This window comes from Danio rerio, chromosome 4 (assembly GCF_049306965.1).
Source record: "Danio rerio strain Tuebingen ecotype United States chromosome 4, GRCz12tu, whole genome shotgun sequence".
Classification (NCBI taxonomy): Eukaryota; Metazoa; Chordata; class Actinopteri; order Cypriniformes; family Danionidae; genus Danio; species Danio rerio.
Genome location: NC_133179.1, coordinates 1502242 through 1526768, shown reverse-complemented (window position 1 = coordinate 1526768; position 24527 = coordinate 1502242). Strand labels below are relative to the sequence as shown.

At 36.9% G+C, this 24527-nt stretch overlaps 2 protein-coding genes across 11 annotated transcripts in view; one reads left to right on the top strand and one right to left on the bottom strand.

Annotated features, from left to right (window-relative positions):
• Positions 1-4705, bottom strand: part of chrm2a (cholinergic receptor, muscarinic 2a) — a 140136-nt gene extending 135431 nt beyond the window's left edge. The window contains exon 1 of the mRNA XM_005165999.6: positions 4576-4705. The gene's annotated coding sequence lies outside the window, so the exon portion shown is untranslated. The remainder of the gene's footprint in view (positions 1-4575) is intronic.
• The window catches only part of mtpn (myotrophin), a 204430-nt gene that overhangs the window by 108082 nt on the left and 71821 nt on the right, over positions 1-24527 (top strand). For 3 of the 10 annotated variants that reach the window (XM_021474978.2, XM_073945859.1, XM_073945860.1), the window contains exons 1-2: positions 3105-3190; positions 15578-15696. The gene's annotated coding sequence lies outside the window, so the exon portion shown is untranslated. Of the gene's footprint in view, positions 1-2405; positions 2506-3104; positions 3793-15577; positions 15697-24527 lie in introns of those variants that run through there. The other 7 variants (XM_068219574.1, XM_073945858.1, XM_073945856.1 and 4 more) reach the window with 5 other exon arrangements.

The window sequence follows — 24527 nt, the reverse complement described above, 5'->3', positions numbered from 1 at the left end:
ATATTTTCTGAGATATTTTATGAGACTTGATTTGTTTACCAAATAAAGTAAATCTAATTGGATTTGCATTTTAAACATTTAAATTTTAAAAGATATTATTTCATATATTAAGATTTTAGTATGATACTCCAAAAATAATTCCAGATGCAGATTTTTATCAAAATTCTCCACAGAAATAGAAAAAAATGTCAGCAGAATCCAGAGCCAGAAGCCAGGGCATTGTAATTAGCCAAACAACTCAAGCATACATCTATAATGTGACTCTATAACTATTACTAATCTGACTACTTCCATTAATTTCATGATATTTTAATGTTCAAGATGGGCTTTATTTCTAGTGTATTTGAAACTTTTGGGATCAGATTTCTACAAGCTCCACCCCCAAAATCACAGAGTCCTCTGATTGGCCTTCTGGCCCAGTGCACTGTGATGTTTTGCCCTTTACCATAGCTGCCAATTTAATTGGTATTAAATGATTTTTTTGTGTGTATAAGTATTAGTTTTATGATTTAATTCTTAAAAATCTGATTTAAAAAAATTTAATAATCATTAAATGCCGAACTTAAACAAAACCATAGTTTGCTCTGATTGAGGCTTCTCCAAGCCCCGCCTTCCCAAGAGCCCATAGAGAGCTCTGATTGGCCAGCTGCTACCTAAGGTATAAGTCAAAAATGCATTATTATTCATTTCATGCAATTTTAATGTTCAAAATTGGTTATTTTTCGCCTTTCGTTCATTATTGCTGCAGCTTAATTTCAGATTTATTCAAGCCCCGCCCCTAAATCTATTTTTTCTGTATTACGTGTAGTAAAATAGGTCATCATGGGGTTAATGTTTAAAAAAAAAAATCTAAATGTAAAACATCATTGGTTCCTAAGAACCCAGAGAGAGCTCTGATTGGCCAGCTGAGCAACTGCCACCTAAGGTATAAGTCAAAAATGCATTATCATTCATTTCATGCAATTTTAATGTTTAAAATGAGTTATTATTCACCTTTTGTTCATTATTGCTGCAGCTTAATTTCAGATTTCTTCAAGCCCCGCCTCTAAATGTATTTAATTTTTTTCTGTATTGCGTGTCTTAAAATAGGTCATCAGGATTTAATGTTTAAAAAAATCTAAATGTAAAACATCATTGGTTTCCAAGAACCCAGAGAGTGCTCTGATTGGCCAGCAGAGCAACTGCCACCTTCATGCATGAGATCAAAAGTTTCATGCAGTTTTAGTGTTGAAAATAATGAATTTTTCACATTGTGTTCATTACTGCAGCAGCTCGATTTCAGATTTCTACAAGCCACACCTACAAAAGCACAGAGTGTTCTGATTGGCCAGCTGACCCAGTGCACTGTGATTGGCCAAACATCTCAAATGTGTGTTGAGTATGTACAGCAATATCCCTTATCATAATCCTTTCAGCCTGCAAGCCTTCTAACCCTTTTATAACCAGTTAATAATGCACACTCAGCACTGAGAGACAGTCTGATCAAATTCACAAGCACAACTTGAGCAAAACATTTGTAATATTATAATCATATCATTTAGTTGGAATATTATAAACACAGCGACTCCTTAACATAAAGGCAGCACTTCCCTGAGAAACCTGATCCTCATTCTATGCACTTGCCAATAGACGACGTTATGCAAATCTTTCAGATGATGGCAGGCATTTGCGCAAGTAATATCTGGAGTTGGACGGATGTGTTTTGACAGATGTTATTTCTGTCAGAGAGAGAAAAAAAATCACTTTTGCAGATTTTATAATGTGCACAAATGCATAATTACTTTCTGAAGGAGAAGAGCGATATTACAAAGCCTGACCTCATTAGTGAACGACAATACACACACACACACACTCAGGTCAGCGTGAACAAGCGTGTGTTTCTCTCAAACACTTTGACAGCCTGATATGGAAACAACGCAAAATGTACCTCAGTGAAAAGGCCACACACACACACACACACACACGTACACACGTACACACACTAAACAGCAGCCTGTGTGTATTATTGGGTGTTGATGTGTACAAAGCACAAGTAATCATATCCATTCTTTACCAGCTTAACACCACTATCAGCCAAACAATGAAGACTCTTAAAATAGATATATTGCACTTGTGACATTGTGATGTAATGTTGCTTTATGTAATACTGTTATTTTATTATTAATAGTGTTGTATATCTGTTTGCCTGTACTTCTGTTGTATTGTGGTTTATGCCATTTGGTCTATCAGAGATGATTTTGTTAAATTTATTCTTTAATTATGTGTAGTGTCACCAGATAATCTATTTTTAGACGTTGTTTTGTCTGTATTTCATGCCGAACACTTGACAATTGAAGCCTCTTATTTCTCCAGTTGGACTGAACCTGTAAGTGTGAACACTAACAGACCTCTGTATATATATGCAGAATATATACTATATGCATGACGTCAGGGGGAGGAGCTTTCTCATTCTACTGAGCATTTGATTGGACATTCTGTTCACAACATGAGTCATCAATATTTCAGGTGAGTTTTCCCAGTAGGAGAGTGTTTGTTTTTTTTAACATGCGTATATGTAAAGTTTAAGTCATGTATTGGAGCATATTATTAACATGACACATATTATAACTTTACTTGAATTTTTTATTTATTTAATTAACAGATTAGCTTAAAGTCACAAATCTTAGGTGTTAATTTAATGTGCATTTTAATGCTGCTGGTCAGATTAAGTGCAATAGAAGTGTCATGTCATTTCTTTGTAAATTAATATATTTTATATTGTACAAGAAAATAGCAACAGATTATGTAGAAACAACCTATTTTCTATGTTTTTTATTTAGAAATGTAAATGTTAATTATGAATGAGTTTAATTACACACTGGATCATTTTACTAGTCTATGTATGTTAATTATGCACTAAGAAATGCTGATTTGTTGTAACCCAACCTTGGGTTAGTTTTTTAATTGAATTTAAATTGCACTTTTAATGGGTTACATCAACTGATTATTTAATAAAACATTAAAATACTTTGATTAAAGCAAATAACAACACTACTGAGCAGGTTTTACACTGAATTTGTAGTGCTCCTGTGCGCGTCACCGGTGTCTCCTTGCACGCTCCCGGCGCAGAACGCGCAAACAGCTTGAAAAACAACTCCAGAAACTCGCTCTCAGTGTTTAAAATGGTCTGCAAATGATACCTTTTCAGCAGGTAAAGCGAATTTTGCTCTTGTACTTTTGAAGGATCTGATTACAAGCACTTGTTACGGAGGCTCACTCAATAAAAACCAAAACCAGCCGCAATTCCGCTAGTAATCAATATGCTGCTCGTGTCCGACCGATAATCAATCATTTAGGAACACAAGTAGAATCGATAGCTGAATTATGAGCAGTCAGGGGTGCATCTGTTTACTCTCGGTGTGAAATATTTGCTAAACACGAAGGTTAAAAAAGCAGGTTTTGCGCACCTGCCGCGTTACGCTCTTTGATTATCGATGAGATCCGCGCGCACGTCTTGAACCACGAACAGAGGAAATAAATCAGCAGCTTCCCAGACTTCTGTGGAAAACTTCCAGCTCGAGTTATTGATTACACTCTGTTGATTAATAACTGTTAATCCTTATCCAATCATTGGAGGCAGGTGCTTTTATGTGATTCGTTCCTTAATCAGTTTAGCTTAGGCTACTGTGAACATGAACGACCAAAATATAAACCTGAACTTCATGCAAATGTATTAGAGAAATCTTCTATCCAGCACATAAAGTGGCTTCACCTTGAGGATTTGAGCATTTCTCCTGAGTTGAGCGCGTTTCGGTGAGTTTGATTGATTCGCTCAATGTTAAATGTCTGTGGTTGTTCGCCTTGAACACGAGGCAAAGGTCCGTCTGTCGGGTGAATCAACTCATACTGGAAAAGTCTGCATGTATATGTGTCACACTTCATGTAATATTCGTCTTTTGACATTATTTAGAGCAGATATTTGATGACCAACTTGACCAGATTGACGGGAATTGGTTACATAATTAGCGCGTCGCGCTCAAGTTCAGTGCGCAAAACCTTTTACGCACAACACGGACGGAGATTCATTCATGCAGATCTGTTTCTTTTAAACCTCAGTTGTGTGATCTAATGCATTTCAAGGAGATCAAACCAAAAATATCCAGAAGAATTCCAGTTTGTTTGCGCGTGTAGAATTTGCGCTTAAGATTGCGCGTAAAGCCGTGGTTTCAGTTCTGCTTGCGCGCTCAGATCTGGTGCTTTTCTGCCAAATGGTCTCTGATGAGTGAAGTCTTAAAGTTGAGAGGTTTATGAAGGAGACCACGCTGATATCAGAGATGCATTTGGAGTTTTCATGCACTGTCAAGTTCATCATCTCAATTCACAACGATCCTCATTTCATGCGGCATTTGGGTTCATGTGAAGACCAGTCATTTTATATGTGTGTGAGGATCTTGTGTGTGTGTTGCATGTGCGCTGTTTGGCGCGCGATCGTTTGTTGGCGGTTGTTGGTGTATAATGCATTCGCTTTTCTGCGATGGCACGAATCTGGTGTAGTATTAGCTAGATAACCCGCAGCCGACGGAGAGTTTGTCCTACCTGCTCTCACTGTGTCCTGGCGCCCGCGGGGTCGCTGCTCTCCGGGTCCGTTTGCTCGCGCAGCTGGACGTCTGAGGACATGATGCTGGACAGTCAGTCGGAGCTCTTCTCGTGTTGCTGAGCGCGAAATGAGGAGTGGAAATGAGGAGTACGGGTGCAGGAGGGAGGGGAGGAGACGCAGGAGGTCCCTTTACAGCATCATTCCCACATCATCAACACACTTGAGTTTACAGGCATCAATGCTTCACCTATATCACTCACTCTGTGCGTTATGGTGCATCAAGCTCGGGGTTTTATAGTGGGTAGACTGGTTCATCTCGGGGGCTTAAAGTGGATTTGGTTGCGTGTGATGTTCAGGTAAATGTACGCGTCGCGTTATTGAGCGGCTCTGCGCGCGCGTCTGCTGCTGCCGGAGGCGCCGATGGCTCGATTCTTTCTCCGGACGCGGCGGCGACGCGCAAGGATTAAACGGGATTTGAGCTCTTTGCTCGAACGTGCCGTGAGCGCGCATGCAGCGCGTCCTCAGATCCGTGTCACACTAAATCCCAAAAAACCTTTTAGCGGAAAATGTAGCGTGTGTAACACTTGTGGGCAGAGTACTGTGGCGCTAAAACTGTTCCCAAACAAGCTAGAATGGCTTTGCTATGGTGCGTATCCAAAAACACGGCGTGTGATTTAAACAGTGTAGTGTAATGGTGCTCTGATAAACATATTGCTATTAAGTGATTACCATAATCATACTCCAATTATACTGCATGTAGCTTCAATTTATGGACGATTCACGTGTACTCAACAGATTTATTGTATGTGGTAGTACCATGGTGCTGTGCCCAAAATACACACTGTTGATTTGCATATTCAAATATACCATGATATTTTCAATAGCTACAGTACAAGAAGGTGATTATTAATTAGCAACGATCAGATTAAGGAAACAGCGGGTGACACGCCGGCTCAGTGATTAGCCTTACACCAAGAAGGTCGCTGTTTCAAATCCCGGCTGGGTCAGTTTGCATGTTCTCCCTGTGTAGGGACAGTTTCCTCCGGGTGCCCTCACAGTACAAAGACATGGGATATAGGTGAATTGAATAAACTAAATTGCCATAATTGCCATAATGTATGAGTGTGTCTGAATAAGTGTATATGGGTGTTTCCCAGTACTGGGTTGCAGTTGGAAGGGCATCTGCTGTGTAAAACATATGCTGGATAAGTTGTCAGTTCATTCCGCTGTGTTGACCCCTGATGAATAAAGCAACTAAGCTGAAGGAAAATTAAATGATTAAGGAAACACACCAGTAGGGCGAAGCAGTGGCGCAGTAGGTAGTGCTGTCGGCTCACAGCAAGAAGGTTGCTGGGTCGCTGGTTCGAACCTCGGCTCAGTTGGCATTTCTGTGTGGAGTTTGCATGTTCTCCCTGCGTTCACGTGGGTTTCCTCCGGGTGCTCTGGTTTCCCCCACAGTCCAAAGACATGCGGTACAGGTGAATTGGGTAGGCTAAATTGTCCGTAGTGTGTGTGTGTATGTGTGGATGTTTCCCAGAGATGAGCTGGAAGGGCATCCGCTGCGTAAAAACTTGCTGGATAAGTTGGCGGTTCATTCCGCTGTGGCAACCCCAGATTAATAAAGGGACTAAGCCGACTAGAAAATGAATGAATGAAAAACACCAGTGCACAGTTTTAAAGCAATATGGAAACCTTTGAAAATATATCAAAACGTTCTAAAACAAGTTTCACCTCGTAAAGAAGATAAGACGAACATCCAAATAACATTTCAGACAGCAAACATTCCGTTGTGCCATGTGTGCATAATGGTTACGTGCTTTCCTTTTAAGAACGTTAATGAAGACCACATACCTTTGACCAAACCTCACTGGAAAAATGTGTGTTCAGAACTTTGAGAGCACTTTGCCAGGACGTTCTGAGGATAATCATGTAGGCTTACTATGGTGATGTTTTCAATATACACTCACATATTGTATAATCAACATTAGGTTACGACAGCGCAGCATTATTAGAGTGCTTATTAAAAATATCACCACAGCTGCCTGCATGAATGCTCTGGCATGGTATATAGTGTACAAAGTGGACACTCTAAAAATGCTGGCTGGTTGTAACCCAACATTGGTTCAAATGTGGACAACCCTGACATTTGGTCATGGTTAATGTTTAAAGTAATTGACACTATATGACCCAATGGTGGATTTGTCCATATTTGGCTCAACATTGGTTAACAATAACCCAGCATTTTTTAGTGTACAGGGTTCGTACGGTCATGAAAAACCTGGAAAACTCATGGAATTTTGACATGGCATTTTCCAGGCCTGGAAAAGTTTTGGAAAAACAGAAAAGCCCACACAATTTAGGAAAAGTCATGGAAAACAGATACCTGTATACTTGAATATAGGTTAGTTGTCTTAACTTAGTTTCTGTCCTTGGCCAATCACATACCCTCACATTATTAGTGCATTGTCTAAATCAATTTTGCATAGATGTACAGTTGAAGGCAGAAATATTCGCCCCATGTTTATTTTTTCCCCCAATATTTGCTTTATGGAGTGGAGATTTTCTCAGCACATTTCTAAACATAATAGTTTTAATTTCTAATAGCTGATTTATTTTCTCTTTGTCATGATGACAGTAAATAATATTAGACTAGATATTCTTCAAGACACTTCTATACAGTTTAAAGTGACATTTTAAATGGTTTAATTAGGTTAACTAGGCAGGTCAGGGTAATTAGGCAAGTTATTGTATAGCGATGGTTTGTTCTGTAGACTATTAGAAAAAAACAGCTAATAATATTGACCTTAAAATGGTGTTAAAAAAAATTAAAAACTGCTTTTATTCTATCCGAAATAAAACAAATCAGACTTTCTGATAAAACATTTATACTGTGAAATATTCCCTGCTCTGTTAAAAATCATTTGGGAAATATTAAAAAAAGAAAACAAATTAAAAGGGGGGCCAATAATTCTGACTTCAACTGTATGTATAAATTGGGCGTCACGGTCAGAGGCGGATTTAGGGATTTGGGGGCCGTAAGCAACTCCAGCCATGTTGTCCAACTCCTGAAATGCACACTTTCTACTTTTGTTTAATGTTTATTAATTTTGCTGGGCTTTTTATGTCAGTCAATCTTCTTTTCTACGCTTTATCTCAATGCAAGCTCTACATTTTGAATAATTAGGTTTCTTAAAATTTACAGGATTTACTTCTAAACAATATATATATATATATATATATATATATATATATATATATATATATATATATATATATATTTATATATATATATATAATTATTATTATTTTATTTTTTTTAATTGGACTGCTGGACTGCTCAATGATTGGGGTGGTTGATATTTTATAAAATTATAATTACATAACATTACAAAATTATGATAATATTATGTTTTATTTATTCATTTGCCTTCAGCTTAGTCCCTTTATTCATCTGGGGTCGCCACAGTGGAATAACATATGCTGGATAAGTTGGTGGTTCATTCCGCTGTGGCGACTCCTGATTAATAAAGGGACTAAGTGTAACCGTACTCTCTTTTGCTCTGCGTTGTGTAGTTAATGACGAGAGGACACCATTTTGAGTCTGCACAGAGAATGTTATTATGACAGATCGGCAGCTTTAGCTCATTACGTTAAATGCACACTCCTTAGTTCAAGGTAAAGGTGGAAAAGACCGCTCAAACAATAGTGCAACAGGTATGGCTGCTTGGACTATACCACCTTGACGTTAACCCAAAGGGGGAGAAGGGGTGAAACCACAGACACTTTACAGACTCTTTTTACATTTATATCGTGAACACAACACAATTTTAAGTGAACAGGAGGAAAATAAAGTGAAATCAGTATGCTTGAAATAATCCTGTTACATAAGCCGAAAGGAAAATGAATGAATGTATTGTTTTTCTTTCACCACGCATATGTAGACATTGCATGAAACATTATGACAAGATAATTTACTTGAAAGAGATCACGGAGAAGTCCTGGAATTTTAGTAGTAAAAAAAGTGCATGAACCCTGAATGTAGTTCAGAAAGAAATGAGATGATTATCAGGACTAGTGTCATTTACTGAAGCCCCACATCGAGCTGAAGTCCCCCACTAACATCTAACCGGACGTGAAATGGGTTTTCCCGATCAATTAACAGTGAAAGATCAAAGCTGCGCTCAGATAACACTGATATTTGATTGTTTATGCAGATTCCCCCCTAAATAAAGTACCATGGTATTACCATAAGAATGTACCATTTAAATATAATAAGGGATAATTTAGGAAACCACTCGGCTCTTTGAAGCACCGTTTAAATAACACGGTCTGTTTCAAAGCATCGCAGTACAACCGCACTACCTTTTTTATTTGCAAGAGCTGTTTGTGTGTGTGTGTGTGTGTGAGGGTTTTCATGCATGAGTATTAGAGGAGGTGAAGATTATACTGACATCTACTGGGGAAACTCTTCCTGCATCTGTTTATGAGTTACCAGAGCCTCTGTTCATAATAATAAGAATATCTGTGTGTGTGGTTTGAGCTTGGTCGTCAATCGCCCAGTGCTTCTATTCAATTGCGTCTCTCACTGTGTGTGTTAAACACATGTTCACACATGCCGTGCGCAACATGCCACCGGCCAAGCAATGCATTCACACGATGTTCCTCTCCTTAGCAGCACTGTGTTGTTTTTGTCTAATGAGAGAGGAAAATAAGCGCTGGAGAGTTTGATTAGTTGAAGACACTGCCGTTAGTTTGATCTCTCTGTTTAATTAGTTTCTTCTGCTTTAGTTCACATGCCAATTTAGCCCACGCTGTCAAGCTAGCGCCGTCCTCTCGGAATATACATACTGTACGTCTACACTGCCTATTGGGAGGGGGGTTTAATTGACAGCTGCTATTAGAAGAGCTCCTGTTCCTGCAGTCGTGGCTCTCGTTTAGCAAAGGAGCAGCACACAATGCACGCATGCAATCAGCACAGCTCCTCTCGCAGCGATAGCTTTGTCTGCCGCCAGAGAAAAGAGCCATAAGAAGTGAAGGAATGGGAGACGGGGAGAGAGCGAGACAGCCTGGAGTGATTGTGTGATTGTCTCAGTTTAAATGAACTGTCCATCAGCTGCCTGTCACTCTCACTGGGGGCTAAGGGACCAGCCGGGGATCAGGACAAATAAAAATCAATGAGAGGAATTCGGGACCTGGTACATATCGCAGTTTTGGGCCCTTGTGTGACATGTAGTGTAAGATAACCTGGCATAACTGTACTGATACAGCTACTATTTTTTTTACAGCACATCAAGCATCGCTATTACTAGTAGGGCTGTGTGATATTTAAGAAAAAGGCGGTAGTGCGCTAAATAATTGAATATTTGAGATGATACGATTTTTTAAAAATGTATAAATGGCATTTTTCTAATACGAAAATCCAGAATCAAATAAAAAGTGCTTCAGGGGTAATTAATGTGGTGGTGCTGTTTGGATAAGTGATTCATAAAGATATACAATAAATCATCAGTACAAGGCACCCGAAAAGTAGGTGAAAAGGTAAAAAAAAACCTCATCAACCCTCTCAGGCTCAAATAATTTTTTAGAAATATCATATGGCGTAATCCTGACTTTTTTTTTTAGAGAGACCTTCACATGCAAGGCGTTCTGGGATGTTGCAGATTTGCAACATTGGCTCAGTGTGGTAATTAGACACTGACGACTGAATATGAAATGAACAATAACTTTTTATATACAACTTTTCATACAATGTAACAAATTGCTTTTCAGTGGCAGAACAGCACAAAAAAACAATCTAAGGGTGCTTTCACACCTACACTTTTGTTTCGGAACGTGTCTCGTTTGCCCAGTTAGCGCGGTTCGTTTGGCATATGTGAACAGGGCAATCGCGCTCTGTTCCGCGCCAAAGTAATAATTCCGAGATCGCTTGAATGAGGTGGTCTCGGCTCGATTGAAACGAACCCTGGAGCGGTTTGATTGCAGTGAGAAAGCGATCCGATCCGAGCGCGGTTATATCACAGTGTTTTATGGATATGTAATAGGCTTACGGCTATATGTAGAGAGAATTATGAGTATGGCGGGAAGTTTCGCGAGTCTCCGGATGCCCGCAAACGAGTGATGATCTCCCGGTAATCTCGCGTCTCCATCCCGGTCCTCAAATAGGCATCGTCGCGCACCCTTCTCACCCCTCCCCACCACATCTCTCCTCAGACACATCGCATGCGCACCCTGTAAATCACAATCAAACCACCACCTCTCCTGACAGCTGAGCGGGACGCTGTAAAATAAACCCCTGACACTCTGACCAATGTGAGGAGAGTTTACTCGCACGTGACTTGTTTTAGCTCTTTTGGTCCGATTAGAAACTTTGCAGTGTGAAAGCGAACCGCTCCAAGAGTAAAGAGCAACAATGTAACAATTGTAATCTCTGTTTCGGAACAACTGAATCGATTCACAGGTGTGAAAGCAGCCTGGGATCCAAATCCAATATCTCAAATCCTCATTGAGTAGGTCATGTTTCCAAGTCATTTTGTCATGTGGTACTCCAAGAAACTTCATCTGGTGAGCAAGTGGGGAAACTGTTTGTTGCAAATTGACAACCAAGTCCTGCAGTGACACTTCTGAGTAAAAAAACTCATAAAATATGTATCTGGAGTAATAAGGTAGTTAATTTTTAACTGTTGCAAATCTGCAACTCCTGCCTTGAGAGGGTTTAACATAATTAAAGTAATAATAATAGCAGTCAGGGCTCAACAATTAGGACTGCCCGGTGGCCTGGGGCCAGCGTGAAAGACGCTCGGGACAATAGACAGGATTGTTACTGGCCCCTATCGGCCAGTAACGGTGAGCATGCTATTTTTTTCGTAACATGGTAACAACAAGTACAGCGAAAAGATAGCAACATCTAACTATGAGGCTAAAAGAAAACGTCAGTTTCTAAAGTCTTGGAAGCAGACAATTACATGGGTACAAAATTAAGAAACTGAATAAAAGAACAAAAAAAAAAAAAGAGTTGTCAGTTTGGCAAGCCATTTTTATAAAAATAACTTAGAATTGCAATAAAATACCAGCACATTTTTCATACTGCTCTTTCGTTTGCACAAAATCAAACTAGTTTTGCTTGGCAGGGCAAGTAAAAACCTCAACCACTGGCCCAGTAGAAAAAATCCTTAGCCTTGAACCCTGATAGTAATAAAATTACTGTGTTAAGGTAACTATAATAATAAGCCGAAAAGAAAATGAATGAATGAATGAAAAGAAGATTTGTTTTAGTAAAGCTCGTTCAAACATAAAACTAGCACTGAGGGATGTTTATGGAGACTGTTTACAGCTCTCTCATCTGTGTGTGTGTGTGTGTGTGTGTGTTTTAAGGCCATTAAGTGTCTTTTCCCCTCACTAATGTGTCTTTCTCTCAGTGTGAAGCGACCTCAGGGAAACCTGTGGACAATCCTCAAGTCTCTGGGGTCTGTGACGTCTGCAAGTGCAGGTTAATTCTTGCCTTTTAGTGTCAGTAAACAGTGCTAGATTAGCGGACAGCCATCGATCTGGCCGGAGAGAGCATCAATACACACACATGCGCTGAGAGAGACACACACTCCGGCTAAATTGCTTTGAAATCCCCATTCAGACATTATAACATTAGCACACCTCTAAATGTCTCCAAATGAATGAGGGTTTGCCAGGACCGGTAGAGCTGTGTTGTGTCTCAGTGGTTTAAAGATTTTGATGCAATATGGATTTCATTTTTGGTGTTTGACTAAACTTTGGTGTTTTATATTCATGGGAAACACTTTGTCAGTGGTTAGCACTGTCACCTCTCACCTAGAAGGTCGCTGGTTCGAGTCCCAGCTGGGTCAGTTGGTATTTCTGTGTGGAGTTTGCATGTTTTCCTCGTGTTGGCGTGGGTTTCCTCCGGGTGCTCCGGTTTCCCTCACAGTCCAAACACATGCGCTATAGGGAAATTGATAATCTAAATTGGCCGTAGTGTATGAGTGTGTGTGTTGAATGAGTGGGTGGTTTCTTGTACTGGGTTGCAGCTGGAAGGGCATCTGGTGTGTAAAACATATGCTGGAGTAGTTGTCGATTCATTCCACTGTGGTGACCTTTGATAAATAAGGGACTAAGCTGAAGGAAATTGAATGAATGAATGTGTGTGTGTGTGTGTGTGTGTGTGTGTGTACATGGTTGAAGTCTAAATGATTTGCACTCCTGTGAAATTGTTTATTTTTAAAATATTTCTCGAGTGCTGTTAAACTGATTAATTTTTACTTATTTTTAAACATAATTGTTTTAATAACTAAAATATTTTGTTATTGCCATGATGACAGTATAAAATATTTAAATAGTTATTTTGCAAGAGTAGTATTCAGCTTATATATACTAGTATTCAGCTTAAAGTGAAGTTTAAAGGCTTAACTAGGTTAAATAGGTTATCTGTTCTATTGGCTATTGAGAATATATTATTTTATTAGTAATTAAAAAGAGTAATAAAATTGACCTTAACATTTAAACAATGTAATTAACAACAAAATGCTTTTATCCAAGCTAAATTAATCTAGGGTGTCCGGATTAATCTTAAATCTCAAAATCTAAATTTTAGGCCTTACAAAGTCTTAAATTCACTGTCATTGTGTTGTAGTCCTCAATCATTTTAAACTGGTCTTAATTTTCCTTTGTTCATGTATTGCTACCCAATCTGGCCATTAACACCCATATAATCACCAACAATCCGTCTCAGTGAAACTTTAAACTTTTTATTTCTGAGCATTATATTTAACTCTATTTACCAATAGTATGGATACAAGTAGAGCTTGCTGGTTTTACCACAATATTTAAAATATTTTGCTAAGAAATATGTAAAATATTTAATGCAATAATATTATTATTGTATTATTACATGTATTAAATTATAAATTTTTTGATTGGGCAAATAAAAAATAATTAATCTGAGGCATTTGAAAAAAATCTTTAGTGTTTAACCCTTTATGAATCTAAAATTTTTTATTTTTATTGCTCTTAAAAATGTATTAGGTCATAAATTTAACTTGGTGAAACCTGCAGAAACTTTGTAAAACAAGTAAGACTTTATATAAGACCAGAAGAAAAATAAAATATGATTGGAAATACTGTAAAATTTTTCCCTACTTAACCAACACTTGGGAAATATCTGAAAAATAATACACATTTTACAGCAGGGTGAATAATCTCTCTTTATATATATATATATGGAAAAAAAGTTGTACCTTTTATTTTTAACACTTTAGGCACAGCAAGACGGTCACTGGTTCGAGTTCTGGCAGGGTCAGTTGTCATTTCTGTGTGGAGTTTGCATGTTCTCCCCATGTTGGCGTGGGTGAGAACATGCAAACTCTACAGTGAAACGGCAACTGACCCTGCCAGGAATCGCACCAGCAACCTTCTTGCTGTGAGGCGAAAGTGCTAACCACTGAGCCACCGTGCCACCTTTAAATGACAATCTTTTATTTAAACCCGCACCTTACTATCAGACCTTTACAGAACCGCACACATACATAATAAGTCCAGAGACACCTTAGCTGTTCACATTGTTCCTGTGGCTATACAGTATATGGTGTGTATATACAGTATAAATGAAATCCAGAATGACATTATATCAGATGAAAAATGTATGCAGAAATGTTCGTGCATTTTTATCCAGGAGCTACTGAGACATTATTCAGATTGCTGCTGTAGTCTTGAGTGCGTGTTGCATCATTCTGTGCTGCTGAACTCGACTCCCACAATCCTTTAAGGCAAGAAATTGGGTCCCAAACAGAAGTGAAGAGGAACGTTTGAGTGGAAACAGCCGTCAGTGTTCAATATTCATAAAACTGGCACAGAAAGTTCTGCTACGTCTGAGAAATCTTGTTCAACTTCTTCTCAGAGGAAGCAGAGTTTATCATTGTCTGTCTGTCTGTCTTTTGTTTTTGTCTTACCTGCTTTCTGGAACTGTTCTTCACCAGACTCGAACCCTCTCATCACGGTCAACTCCTCTCTGCGACTCATGTCCGCCGAAATACAAGGCGAGCCACTGGACAAACTGCTAACAGCGGAAAAGCCGTCACAATTACCAGCGATTGTTCTTTATAAGATCGCTGGATCTCATTCACAATAACCATGGACTACAAATCCGCCATTTATGGACTACATTTTCATACATCCACTCCGTTCACACTCACACATGCTTCCTCATTTAGACGGATTACACTCGCACCACCTGAGGATTGTCAACGACTGATTACACACACTGTTTAAGCAACACACTCATTCACATTGCCGAGTCTTGTTATCTGCCACAGTGACATTACAGCGCGTTTTCTTAGTCCTGTTTTCTCGTGTATTTACCTTGCCTTGTTTAATTAGTTATCCCTGTCTGCCGCCTGCCTTTCGACCTCTCGCTTGTTATATTGACTACGATAATGGACTGCCTCTATGCATCTGTTTGCACTTGTACTGAGCATTGCTTGCCTGACTATCTGAACAAACCTGCATGTGGATCCAAACATCAGTTGTTTATGTCACTCCCCGTGTTACAAAAGCCGTCCATATGCCGGTAAGCGGTCAGCTGGTACATCACACCGCCCTGTAGAATTCGTTTTACAGATGAAATGCAGCCTTACGTACTTCTGGCTACATAATTCACGATCTCCAGAAATGTATACAGGGCTACGCTTTCAGAATGAGTCTGTGCTGAATTTATTTAGTGGCTCTATGTTAAACAACATTTTTAATTTGTGTCAGTGTAATTTATTTTCTTGACCACAGTAAAAATTTTTGATTTAGGCCGAATTAAATTTGATAGTTTGAAGTCATTTTTTTTTCAGTGTGATATTGAATAAACACACAGACAGAATGAAGGGCGCCGTGACTTTGCTCTACTTTCCTCCGTCCAGTGATTCTGTTCTTCATAACCTCCAGCCATGTGTCCATTTGTTAATAATGTCAGTGTGATAATGTGTGTGTGTGTTTTTTTTCCTGACACAGGCCTCCAGTCTGTCTCTGAACCACAATCCTGAGCTGGATGACATGCAAAAAAATGAAGACGCTGAATGTTGGAGCTCGCGGAGAGAAAGAGAGTCTCGAAATCCTGACTTCAAGAATCTGTAAGTGTCAGTCGCACTCAAAAATGTCTGAAAGTCATCTAATTATATAGCAGAATATCAAATCAGGTGGCATTTACTGTCAATAAAGATGCACAAACATGCATTATAATTAAAAAGCAGAAATATGGACGCTTAGAAATGTCTGAATGTCATTTAAATGTACAGAAACATATATAATCAAGTCACATTTATTGTAAATAAAGAGCCAAAACATGCATTAATATGAAAAAGAACACTTTGACATGTCTGAATGTCAGAAATGATGAAGCAAGATATTAAATCAAGTGTCAGTGGTTGTAAATAAAGATACACAAACAGTTTCAAATCTAAAAGAGCACATTTGGGCACTTGGAAATGTCTGAATATCATTAATTAGATGCATAATATCAAATCAAATACTGCAATTAAAATAATGGTTAAGTATTATCTTTGTTAATTCAAATTTTTTGTTAAAATCATTATGCATTTTTGAAAAGTCAAAACAATAACTCTTATTAAAATATATTTTATTATTATTATTATTAATAATAATAATAATAACAATGAATCAAATGTTATAAACTGAATAATATAAACAATAAAAATGTATTAATTAATCTAATAAAGTAACCGACATTAATGTAATGTGTATTTATTGTTATTATTATTTATAATAAATGATAATAAATAAATTCAAACTATATCTAATAATGTAAACAATGTAAATACATAATATAAATAAAAAATTCAGCTAATTGTATAAACAATTATAATGAAAAATACTAAATAACAAAATAAATAAATTTAATAATGTAAAGAGTAATAATCATTAATAATAAATAATAAAATGCATGCTAAAATAAATAATAAAACATAATAAAATAAATAAATCTTATAAAATGAACAACGATAATAAATGGTAATAAACAAATACAAAATATATCTAATAATATAAGCTAATAAGAAATAAAAATACATAATAAAAAAGGTATAATTGTATAATTGTAATTGTATAAACAATATAATAAATAATAGTAAATAATAAAAATACATAAATATGATCATAAAAACTAATAATTAATATTATTAATAATAAATAAGTTTAATAACAAAAATAACAATAATAATTGATGATAAATAATAAAATGATTAAATCTAATAACATAAACAGTAATAATAAGTAATACTAAATAATAAAAATTATCTAATAATATAAACAACAATAATACACGATAATAAATACAAAGTATATTTAATAATATAAACAATAATAATAAATAAAAATACAAAATATAAATAAAGCTAACTGTATAAACAATTTATTAATACAGTAGAGCGCATGTGTTTGGACTGTGGGGGAAACCGGAGCACCCGGAGGAAACCCACACCAACAGGGGAGAACATGCAAACTCCACACAGAAATGCCAACTGACCCAGCCAGCGACTTTCTTGCTGTGAGACCACAATGCTGACCACTCAGACACTGTGAAACCCAAAAATGGAAAATAATGTGCATAAAATGAAAACAATAAAGTGCATTCAATATAAGATATAGTAAATAAACTGCATGTTGAAAAATAACAATGCTAAAGCAGTAAACTAACGATATAAAAATATGACAATACAGTAAATGATAGAAGATACAATGACTGATGTTCAGGCAATATAACAATACAGTGTAGACACAAACACAATTATGATGATACAATAAATACAGGGCATCAGATCAAAGAATACTCTGTGTAATTGGGAATATTTGAAAAACTGTATGTAAGATGATAATAATCTCTCTGTCACACACACACACACACACACAGACACAGACACACACACATATGCGGGTTTGTGTTTGCCCTTCTGCTGAGCTCGGCTCAATTTTTCATGGACTAAAGTGTCGTGTTTAAATGCATTAAGATCTGACAGATGAAACAGCCGCAGTACGACACACAAATAGCACTCTGTGTGTGTGTGTGTGTGTGTGTGTGTGTGTGTGTGTGATAATTCAGCACATGCACAAAAACAACGTACATACACACTGGAAGAAAAGCTTATCAGTGGCGCAGCATCACATGCGCAGTGCAGTGAGTGTTTGGTCGTATGTTTGTGTGTGTGTTTGTGTGTGTGTGTGTGTGTGTGTGTGCTTATGTGAGTGTTTAATTATTAGTGCGTCTGTCTATGTGTGTGTGTGTGACGAAGTGTTTGTGGGAGTGTGTTTTTATTATTTTGCTGCTTTATTCTGTTCTTTGTTTGCTTTCTGTGTGTGTGTGTTACTCTTAATTAATTAGTAGTCTTTTAAGATTATAGTTAATTTCATATTTTAATTCAAAGTTACACAGTGCTCAGCATAATTGAGTACAGCTCATTTTGAAAGCGAATATTTTCCTCCATTTCTCAGTGAATATAGACTATGTATTTTGATGTATTTAAACAAAACAGATTTATTAAACAGATATATTTATTACAATAATATTTTAGTCACCAAACATATTTAGAAACTGAAATATAATACAATTAAATTCAAGCAAAATATTGCAAAAATAAATGACAACCTAAATTTAAAAAAATATTTCTCTTGATTTTTCAAAAAAAAAATTTTTTTTTGTTTAATTTGTATTTAAATTTTGTCTATGATATATAAATTTGGCTGTGCTAGTTAATACAACTACTAATTTGACAACATGTGCTTTTAGTTGTACAATTAGATTTTTAATATTTCTTGAATGTAAATTATTTTATATGTACGTTTTTACTGCATGTTTTATCTTGTATTCTAATTAATAATGCGCATTTTCTTTATATTTGATCAATTATTTCATTAAAGGCTATCTATTTTCTGTTCTTTTCATTTGCACAATTACATTTTGCAGTTATACTTCAGTGCACTGCTCATCTTCCACATTTCCAATGCACTCTCTTCACTTTTGTGTCCTTTTTCTTTATATATGAAATTTGCAACATTTGTTTAAAGTAACACATATTTTAATTTATGTAACTGTAATTGACCTTCTTGCATCTCAGGGGCTTATTTTCTCAGTGTGTGTCCCTCATTATCACAGTCTCTCCTGAAAAACAGCCCTGTGTGTCTTTCAAATCAACATTCTGCTCAATTACCGTGTTCAGATGTGATTTCCAGGGAGCACTAGTTAGGGTCCCTCGTGCACATGAGCAGCTTTTGCTCAGCAGAAACAATAGCAGCACTAATGGAACATGAGAGACCCCAGACAGACACACACACACATACACACACACACACACACACACACACACACACACGGTTGGGTATCAAGAAACAATTCCATTTGACATCCTGTTCCATTTTAGAACATGTTCCAAATTTCAAAGTACTGAGGGTTCAATATGATGTGTGCATTTCATTCATTCATTCATTCATTTTCCTTCAGCTTAGTCTCTTTATTCATCAGGGCTCACCACAATGAAATGAACTGCCAACTATTCCAGTATATGTTTTACACAGAGGACACCTTTCCAGCTGCAACCCAGTACTGGGGAACACCCAAACACACTCATATGCACACATGTACACCACGGCCAATTTAGTCAATCAATTCCCCTATAGCACATGTGTTTGGACTGTGGGGGAAACATGAAATGCCTTTGGGGCGGGGCCAACAGTCATTTAGGGCGGGTCTGTCAATCATTTAGGGGTGAGGCTATTGGTCATTTACCATGGATCCATCAATCGTTTTGGAGCAGGGCTATCTGTCCTTTAGGGTAGATCTATCAACAATTTAGAGGTGGGGCTATCAGTCATTTAGGGGCGGGATATTGGTTATTTAGTGTGGGTCTATCAATTGTTTTGGGGCAGGGCTTATAGTCCCTTAGGGTTGATCTATCAATAATTTAGGGGCGGGGCTATTAGTTTTTTTGGGGTGGATCTATCAATAATTTGGGGGGGCTTTTAGTCCTTTAGTGTGAATCTATCAATAATTTAGAGGCGGAGCTATCGGTCATTTAGTATGGGTCTGTCAGTCATTTTGGGGCGGGGCTAGCAGTCCTTTAGGGTGGATATAGCAATAATTTAAAGGCGGGGCTATTAATCCTTTAGGGTGGATATAGCAATAATTTAGAGGCGGGGCTATTAGTCCTTATGGGTGGATCTATCAATAATTTAGAGGCGGGGCTATTAGTCCTTTAGGGTGGATCTATCAATAATTTAGAGGCGGGGCTAATAGTCCTTTAGGGTGGATCTATCAATAATTTAAAGGCGGGGCTATTAATCCTTTAGGGTGGATATAGCAATAATTTAGAGGAGGGGCAATTAGTCCTTATGGGTGGATCTATCAATAATTTAGAGGCGGGGCTATTAGTCCTTTAGGGTGGATATAGTAATAATTTAGAGGCGGGGCTATTAGTCCTTTAGGGTGGATCTATCAATAATTTAGAGGCGGGGCTAATTGTCCTTTAGGGTGGATCTATCAATAATTTAGAGGCGGGGCTATTAGTCCTTTAGGGTGGATCTATCAATAATATAGAGGCGGGGCTATTAGTCCTTTAGGGTGGATCTATCAATAAATTAGAGGCGGGGCTATTAGTCCTTTAGGGTGGATCTATCAATAATACAGAGGCAGGGCAATTAGTCCTTATGGGTGGATCTATCAATAATTTAGGGGCGGGGCTATTAGTCCTTTAGGGTAGATCTATAAATAATATAGAGGCGGGGCTATAAGTCCTTTGTGGATCTATCAGTAATTTAGGGCGGGACTATCAGTCATTTAGGAGCCTTTGACTTCTTTCAACAATCCAAACAGTTTCCTAAAGAGGAACCATGCACCACACTTTTTTTCTCATTTCAGGACCATTTCAATTGGATGTACATCACAATAAGAGGAAAAAAGGACAATCGTATCTTTCGTGTTGACTTTAAGTTTTAAAGATTCATCATAAACAGTGATTTTATTTTGTGTGTGACACTAGGAGTGCTCTTTCGCCCAGTCTAGTGTGAGCAATAGTTCTGAAATGTCTCTCTTGACAGCTGAAAGTCAGTCGCTGTTCAATTCAGGAGCACCTACCGCATACATTTGTAAAGTGTGTGTAAAACCTATTGTGCGGTGAACGTCTTCAAGGATGAGAATTTAATCATGTTCAAACTATTTGGCTTAAAAATATGAAGTTCACATTGCTAACAAGTTTAGTGATATTAATTTAGTGATAGATTAAATATCAATCATGCTTTTTGTTTGTGCGTTTAGTTTGTGCACGTATGGATGTTTATGTGTGTGGGTGCATGCTTGCGTGCATGTGTGTGTGTGTGTGTGTAAGTGCTCTTTGTCTGGGGTCTCTCATGTTCCATTAGTGCTGCTATTGTTTCTGCTGAGCAAAAGCTGCTCATGTGCACGAGGGACCCTAACTAGTGCTCCCTGGAAATCACATCTGAACACGGTAATTGAGCAGAATGTTGATTTGAGAGACACACAGGGCTGTTTTTCAGGAGAGACTGTGACCTTACTTTCATCTCAGTGGCTTATTTTCTTAGTGTCTGTCCCTTATTATCAATTACAGTTACATAAAACTAAAACTTGTGTTACTTTAAACAAATTTTACAAACTTCATTTATAAAGAAAGAGCAGTGAAAATTAGGAAGATTAGCAGTGCACTCTTTTAATGAAATTAAAATGTGCTTTATAAAGTCAAATACTAATAAAACAGGCAAAAAAAATGTAAATGATGTATATAAACCTATTTACCTTAAATATGCAATATTTAATTTTACAACTACTATAAAAGCATATTTTTGTCAAATTAAATAAAATATTACTCCATCAAGTAATGCAATGTTATGGAAACATATTTAGAGAAAAGATGTAATAAAACCAGCAATATACTAAAATACTAAAGCAAATTAAAATGGCAATGCATTTAAAATATATATTAATATTGAAATACAATCAAATGGATTCAGATTGTAATAAAGTGCCATAAATATGACATGATTGTTCCAGAACAATAAAGTTTGACAAATGTTTAACTTTTATTTTTGTTATTTTATCTATTTGTTTTTGTTATTTTATTTATTCATTTGTTTTTGTTATTTATTTCTTTTTAAAAAATTTTTTGTTATTTTATTTATTTAATTATTGATGTTATTTTATTTATTTAAGTTATTATTTATGTTATTTTATTTATTTTATTTATTAAATTTTTTTTCGTAATTTGTTATATTATTTTTGGTTATTTTTATTATTTATTTTTTATTTATTTTTGTTATTTTATTTATTAGTTATTTTTATTTATTGTATTTTATTTATTTATTTTTATTATTTTATATATTTATTTATTTTATTTCTTTGTTTTTGTTGTTTTATTTATTTTTGTTTTTATTGATTTTTTTATTGATTTATTTTGTTGTTTTATTTATTTTTGTTATTTTATTTATTTATTTTTCTTATTTTATTTATTTATTTTTGTTATGTTATTTGTTGATGGTATTTTATTTATTTGTTATTTTATTTATTTAGTTTTGTTATTTTATTTATTTTATCTATTTCTTTATTAATGTCATTTATTTTTTTTATAGTTATATGATTGTTCCAGAACAGAAAAGTCTGACAACTTCACTTTTATTTTTAAAATTTTGTTTATCTTTAATCATTTGTAATTATTTTTAGTTTTCTTTATATTATTTTATTCAATATGCATTATTCATTTATTATTTTATTTCACTTCATAAAAGTAGATGGACATGTAATATGCAGCTCAAAATTGAACAGTTTCAACAACAAAATTTGGAAGGCTTGTATGATTTTTTTAAACACAAATATTAACTCTTACATACAAATATGACTACAGAAATCGTAAATAACAGTTTGAGTATGAGACAGAAGAGCATGTTTCATCAGAAGTGTGAGTTAGTGTTTCTCCTAGTGTGTGAATATTAGTGTCTCGTCAGCATTTGTGTGTGTGTGTGTGTGTGGCTCTGCTATGATGATTGAGAAAGCGTGACGGCTCTTATCATCCCACAGCCCATGCAGAAACGCTTCATCTGTGGTAAAGGAGCGCTGGAATGTGGACAATACCATTGTGATGTGTTCGGCTTCACCCACAATGCACCGCGGCATGAATAAACAATGCCGATTAGCCTGTTAGTGCTTTTATTGATGCCGCTGTGTGTTGTCATGTGCTGATTGTTATTATTATGTGCTCGTCTTTCGCTTAATGCCTGCCCCTGTTCTTCTGTCCGTGTTTGCTGATTATTCTGGGATGGATGGGTGGTGTGTTTGCTCTGACCGCTGCACTGCGCTGCTCTTTATGACTGAATCATGTCAGAGACAGAGCAATTCATTAGTTCATTACACACTGTCCTGGGGCTTTATGTCTGTCTGTGCGCTCGCTCTGTGTGTGTGCATGTCTTGAGTGTGTATGTGAATGTGTGTGCTTGTGAGTTTGTGTATGTGTGAATGTGTGTGCGTGTGTGTGTGCATGTCTGAGTGTGTGCATGCATGTTTAGGTGTGCTTATATGAGTGTGTGTGCGCCTGAGTGTGTGTGTATGCATGTCTGAGTGTGTGTATGTGAATAAGTGTATATGTTTGTGTATGTACGTGTGAATGTGTGTGTGTGTGTGTGTGTGTGTATGCATGTCTGAGTGTGTGTATGTAAATAAGTGTATATGTTTGTGTATGTACGTGTGAATGTGTGTGTGTGTGTGTGTGTGTATGCATGTCTGAGTGTGTGTATGTAAATAAGTGTATATGTTTGTGTATGTACGTGTGAATGTGTGTGTGTGTGCGTTTGTGTATGCATGTCTGAGTGTGTGTGTGTGTGCATGTCTGAGTGTCCTTGTGTGAGTGTGTGTATGTGCATGTGTATGTACGCATGTCTAAGTGTGTGTATGCATGTGTGAGTGTGTGTATGTGAGTGTGTATATGAGTATGTGTGTGTGTGTGTGTGTGTGTGTGTGTGTGTGCATGTCTGAGTGGGTGTATGCATGTTTGAATGTGCTTATATGATTGTGTGTGTGCACCTGAGTGTGTGTGTGTGTATGCATGTCGAAGTGTGTGTATGTGAGTAAGTGTATACGTTTGTGTATGTATGTGTGAAATTGTGTGTGTGTGTGTGTTTATGCATGTCTGAGTGGTCTTGTGTAAGTGTGTGTACAGTATGTGTGTGTACGCATATCTAAGTGTGTGTATGCATGTGTGAGTGTGTGTATGTGAGTTTTTGCATGTGAGTTTGTGTATGTGTGTTTGTGTGTGTGTGTGCGTGCACCTGAGTGCGCGTGTATAAATGTCGAAGTGTGTATGTGAGTATGTGTGTGTTTGTGTATGTACATGTGAATGTGTGTGTGTGTGTGTGTGTGAGTGTGTTCATGTCTGAGTGTGTGTATGTGTGTCTATGCATGTCTGAGTGTTCTTGTGTGAGTTTGTGTATGTGTGTGTACACATGTATATGAGTGTGTATGCATGTGTGAGTGTGTGTATGTGAGTTAGTGCGTGTGTTTGTGTATATACATATGAATGTGTGTATGCATGTGTGAGTATGTGACTTAGTGAGTGAGTGTGCATGTGTTTGAGTATACCTGAGTGAGTGTGTGCATGGATGTCTGAGTGTGCTTATGTGAGTGTGTGTGTATGCTTGTTAAAGTGTGTGTATGCAAGTGTGTGTTTGTGTATGTACATGTGTGTGTACGTGTGTGTGTGTGTGTGTGTGTGTATGCATGTCTGAGTTTTCTTGTGTGACTTTGTGTGTGTGTACGCATGTCTAAGTGTGTGTATGCATCCGTGAGTATGTGATTTAGTTAGTGTGCATGTGTTTGAGTGTGTGTGTGGACCTGAGTGAGTGTGTGTATGCATGTCTGAGTGTGCTTATGTGAGTGTGTGTGTATGCTTGTTGAAGT